Here is a 6,031-nt window from a genome sequence, read left to right on the forward strand (position 1 = left end):
TGAGCGCTGAAAGGTGTGGGGACCTCAGTCCTCATGGGCCTGTGAGCCACGCTGCCATCTGCAGAGTCAGCGAAGACCTCTTCTTCCCGCAGTCTCTTTTGGTTATAAGCAGCCATTCTTTCTCAACTACAAAGACTGGAAACACTTCACTAGAGAGGCCCCTTCAAATTTTCTCAGGTCAACAGGTCTAGTAAGGCACACAGCAAGTGAAATCTTCCTTCTTCAGAAGTGAGCATGGGCCAGTCATGACTTAAAGACTCTAATCTATCTGCTGACTTAGGATTTATTCTTTTTTTAATTAAAAAAAATTCCCTCAAATTTGTGTTCGTAATGAACAGAAAATATTTTTGCTTGCATATGTAATTTGACAGATGTTTGGAGATTCAGGGATGTGGACAAGCCTGCATGTCTTGATAGGCTGAGGAAACTACTTGACTTCCTGTTTGTTTTGTTTATTCTAAATTTAGCAGTTTTATAAGTTTTAATGATAATTTTCTACTCAGATAAATAAAAATCTCGAAGACTCCTTAGGTGGAAGGAAATCGGGGTGTTGGGGAGGGGGTTGTTGGTGAGAGGCCCTGATCTAAGAAGGAACTGCTGTGATGTGATTTTCAGAGCTGTAGTAAATTTAGACAAGAGGGAAAGAGTCAGCTTCCTCAGATCAAGATGGCGGCCACCAGAGTGAGGGCATAGAGAGATGGCGAAGCCTGGGGTGGTGAAGCTGGCTTGGTGTGGCAGAAGAGTGCAAGTGCCCGTGTTGATGGACTGTGAGAAGAAGCAGGTAACTGATAAGGAATGGAGTTGTGAAAGTTCCTCTGAGTTTCTGGCCTCGGCATGATCCTTGAGGGCTGCATGGTCTGCTGCTGCCCAGCACCCTCTTCCTCACACGGCAGAAGCAGCTTGTTTTCCTTGAGAGCCAAGCTTCCTCCTTCCTTCCCACTCTCATCTCCAAAAGCTTCTTCCCCTACTCCTGCCCTGCTGAAATTCTGTTCCTCTCAGGTACTTTCCTGTTCTTTCATGACTGACAGTTGTTGATTTGTGTGGCCATTTGTTCCCACACTTCTCTCTTCACTGCTCTGGCGGTATCTGACAGAGCCTGGCCTACAGCATGAAGCGCATACAGGGCTACTGGCTGGACGAGTCGGTGGATGTGGAGATGCCCAAGAAAGTGGGAAAACTCCAGTGTGAGAGAATGATTAACTGTATGCCCACACCACCCCCCGGGCACTCCCAGAGATGGTCAGTTCTGCCAGGGCTTCTCCTCTGACTGCCCTCCAAGAATGGTCAGAGTCAGGGGTGGACACAGGAGTTTATTTGCCACCAGGAGACAAAATCAAATTGGGAAGTAGAAATTTGAATGGGAAAGTAGCAACAGAATCCCCAATGTAACAGGGTTCCAACTGACAGAAGCTACGAGTTACTGCCTTGTGCTCTTGGGAGACATGCTAAGCCCTCACAGGGCCTCAGGAACAGTCCCTTGCAGAACAACTGCAGAGGGCTGGTCACCGTGGAGCATAGCAAGAGAGCAGCTATTCTGACTCTTGACAAATCCTGAAGACTGATTCGAGTCTCCCTGTTTGCTGCTAAACAGCAAATTGCACTCAGGCCTCTCTGCTCTCAGGAGCAGTCTTCCTTCTGGAGCATCCCAGAGCCAGGCTGAGAGTCACACTTTAGTCAGGAGCCTGATGTGTGGAAAAGTGATTCTTGGCCCTGTCTTGCCTAGTTTTATGTCAGGCTGACCCAAGCTGAAGTTATCTGAGAGGAGGGGAGCTTAGTTAAGAAAATGCCTTCTTAAGAGCCAGCTACAGGGCATTTTCTTAATTAGTGATTGATGGGTGAGGTCCCAGCCTGCTGTGGGTGGGCCTATCTCCGGGCTGGTGGTCCTGAGTTCTATATGAAAACAGGCTAAGGGCCAAGTGGTAAAGGCATACATACCTTTAATCCCAGCACTCAGGAGGCAGAGACAGGCAGATCTCTGAGTTCCAGGTCACGCTGGTCTACAGAGCAAGTTCCAGAACAGCCAGGCTACACAGAGAAACCCCCATCTCAAAAAAATAAAATAAAATAAAAACGAAAGAAAGCAGGCTGAGGCTTGATGCTGAGCAAGCTATGGTGAGCAAGCCAGTAAGCAGCACCCTTTCATGGCCTCTGCATCAGCTTTTGCCTCCCAGTTTTTAACCTGTTTGAGTTCCTGTCCTGATGGCCCTCGGTCATGAACTGTTACCTCCAGGGGAGGCTGAAACAAAACCTTTCTTCTTTGAGTTGCTTTGGTCATGGTGTTCATTGCAGCGATAGAAATCCTAACAAGGACAGGCCCTAGTGTGTAAGTCTAGTGAGTTGTGATTGGCTGCTGTGTATATACAAATGAAGTGTGAAAATATAACCAATCAGCAGAGAGCTAACCTGAGAGGAGTAAGAGAAAGCCCACCAAAACCTAAGAATGTCCTCAGAGCCACCACTCCTGAACCCACACTCACTCATGTCAGAGTATGTGTGGGGAAAGTGTCAGGCAAAACCCTTGATTTCTATCCTCCTCACCAGGGTTCCAGTTGTCACCAGGTGAACGTAGCCTGTTGTACCACAGATTTGGAGTTTGGTTTTAGCTGCCAGGCCCCTGGTTCCTGGCTGTCACAGGGAAAGCTATGTTTGCTCGCAGGCCAAGGCTCAGATGTTTAATCTGTGTGATTGTTGGTCTCAAGACCACTTCTGTGAGAGTCCCACTACCTTCACCCAGGGTTATCAAACCCCGACTGCTGCTATCCCCAGTGTCCAGAATGAAGTTCTCTTGAAAAGGTTAAAATTTCAGCAGAGAGATTCAGGATTGGTGAGACCTTGCTCCTAATCAGGTATGCATCCTGTAGACCATGGGTGAAGATGTTTGAATTAGCTGTGGGAGGGGGCCCTGAAGGTGAGTAGAATCCATGGCTTGAGACGTGCTACTTCCTCACCTCTGCTGCCCCGCTCCCTTCCTTTTTCCTTCTCTTTGGGCCAGATAGGGCACCAAGAACAGACCAAAGAAATAATTCTACCGAAGTCCAATTTGACCAACTAATGAGTTTAATGGGATTTCTGTTCAGGAGTACGGTTGACTTAAAGGCAGCCACATCACTGAAAAGCCTACTCCAGTATGAGTGACAGCCCCAAATGGGAACCCTGGAGTCTCTGCACAACATGCTTCAGTGGGACAGGTCAGCCTTTTCTCTCCTCAGCCCTCTACTGCTTACATAAACTTGAAGGAGGGGGGGGGGGGCTTGTGATTCTTGCAAATTTTCGGGAGTTCCTGAGACTTGGGAGTTGTTTACTTCCTGAGGTTTAATAGTCTTCCTCTACTATGGAATGTTTCAAATTGCAATTAAAGCCTTAAGGATGCTTCCTTCAGGATGGAAGTGTTTCAATTCAGACGTTATTGCTATAAAACTCCCTTCGATCCCTCCCTCTCTCCTCCCCTTCCCTCTCCCCGCCCCCTCCTTCCTTCCATTTCCTTCCACTTTTTTTTTTCTTTTTTAAGAATGAAAATCCTAGGGGCAGGGGGTTGCTGGAGAGATGGCTCAGTGGTTGAGAGCATTGGATGCTCTTGCAGAAGACTGGGGTTCAAGGATCATCACCCATAGGTGGCTCACAAGCCCCGTTACCCCCAGTTCCAGCTAATCTGATGACCTCCCCTGGTCTCTGGGGCACAAGTACTGACATGATATGCACACACGTTAAAACACCCACATACATAAAATAAAGAAGTAAAAAAATAATAAAACCCCTGTGTGTTACATATTTTTCTTTTTGATATTACTAAAGAAGCTACTTGGATCTCAAAAGTTGCTTAATATTTTGGGCTTATTTATCATAGTTAGTTATAACTCTTTTTGCTTAAAAATTTAAAATTTAAGATATATTTTAAATAAGTATTTTTCTCACTTTATACTTTGACTTTGGTAGGTGTTAACAGAAGAAAAATTATTACTAGATGAGGTTGCTATTGAAAATTACTATTAAAAACATTAAATCTGCATTTCCTGTCATATTGTTTAGTGAAAAGAATCTACCATTGCAGCTATATTTTTGTTTTTGCCCAAAATGTGTAGACTTACACAAATGAAGGTTACTGACATCAGTAGGTGAAATAACCTTAGTGGGCTGCACTCACGTGTGATCTCTTACGAGCAGTGCATTGTGTAACTATTTAACTAGAAATGTTGTAACTGTATACTGGGTGCCACTTTTTTTTAACAACTTAAAAAAAAGCTTTATATAACTAAATGTAAAAATCACTTTTAAAAAAGAACATAAGAGAAAGGGCATCTAAAGCCAAAGCAGTAAAGTATATGGCAGAAGGTGTTTTCATTATGGCAGTGACAAGCTAATGGCTGTCTTTCTAGTGCTCGTGTCCCAGCGCCTCCTCTCTGTGAAACACTCATTGATGAGCTATAGCCTCACTCCAACAACAACGATTTAGATGTAAACTGATCTAACACTTGTCATTTGTATATCTTAAACTTTGTTCTGTTTCTATAGGCAAATATAGTTAATTACCATAAGGCCTCATAAATTTGCATTTCTAGGCTAACAGTTTAACAGCCTTATAATTCTGAAGTTGTCTTATTTGAAGAATTTAGCTCAGCCTTTCTGAAATCATCCATGTATTTTAATTTTTATCTTATAAAGGCTTACAGCTAGAAGTTGCCTTGAGTCTCAGAGAATTTAAACTTGGACTCTTCTATTTTATTATTTGTTTATTTGTTTGTTTGTTTGTTTGTTTATAACACAGGATCCCATGCAACACAGGCTGGCCACAAACTTGCTATTTTTGTTAGTTGGTTTGTTTTCTATTTCTTTGCATGCTTTTCCAGTTTGACAATCATTACCTTTTGATAAAAGAATTTAGCCATTTATATTTAATTTAAATATAGTTCAGCATATACCTGGTATCCTACTTGTTTGCTTTCTTCTGTTTGATCCATACATTTATGTTCCATTTTCTTTCCTTGGATTCCACTTGTATATTGTCAAATGTTTCAAATGTCACTTTCCTTTTGTTTTTAAAAGGCCATAAGAGCTATAGATGTTGTGCTGCATCTTTCAAACAGGACATACTTTCAGCAAGCAAGTCTCCCTTCAAGGGTGTGGGGAGGCAGTATTAAGCAGAGTGTGTAAAGAGATACAGTGATTGAATGAGATTGTGTGTAGCACTTTATATGTCGAAGGCCTAACCCCCAGTATCTTAGGATGTAACTGAGACAGGGCATTCAAAAGGTAACTAAGTTAAATGAGGATGCTAGGAAGCATGGAGTACAAACTAACTCATCTGTCCACAGAAGAAGGAGATGCCAGGCAACACAGAAGGAGAAGCAGAGGAAGGGCCAAACATGTACAGCCAAAAGCATGCATATGTGAGACGACAGGAAGGGCCAGGAGAGGCCAAACAGACATTGGCTCTTATTGTTTGTTTTGTTTTCGTCATTGCTAGACTTGTGTTTTTTATTAAAAATTTTCAAACACTATAGTTTGATCATATTTTCTCCCCTACCCAGCTCTTCCTAGACGTTCCCCACCTCCCTAGCCACCCAATTGTGTGTTGTTTCATTTTCTCTGTTCTGTTTCTCAAAACAAAAACAAACAACAACAAAAAGAAATAAAAACAAAAAACTGGTAAGAAGAAAAAAATGTCACAACAAAACAAAATTAAACAAAATATTCATCCAAAAAATCCATTAAGTTTGTTTTGTGTTGACTAACTACTTCTGGACATGGGGCCTGCCCTGCCCTGGAGTGTGGTTGATATACCTAAGACAAGGAACCTGATTTCCCCTTTCTTAGCAGAGATCGATTGCTGACAACTTGGTTAGGGCTGTGACCTCCTTTTCACCACCACCACCACCCCCCAAGTCCTGTGACTGTGTCTGGCTTGAAATGTGCAAGCTGTGTGTGTGTGTGTGTGTGTGTGTGTGTGTGTGTGTGTGTGTGTGTGTGTGTGTGTGTGTGTTTGTGTGTGTGTGTGTGTTTGTGTGTGTGTTTGCGTGTGTGTGTGTGTGTTTGT

The sequence above is a fragment of the Mus musculus genome, chromosome 3 (assembly GCF_000001635.26).
Source record: "Mus musculus strain C57BL/6J chromosome 3, GRCm38.p6 C57BL/6J".
Lineage (NCBI taxonomy): Eukaryota > Metazoa > Chordata > Mammalia > Rodentia > Muridae > Mus > Mus musculus.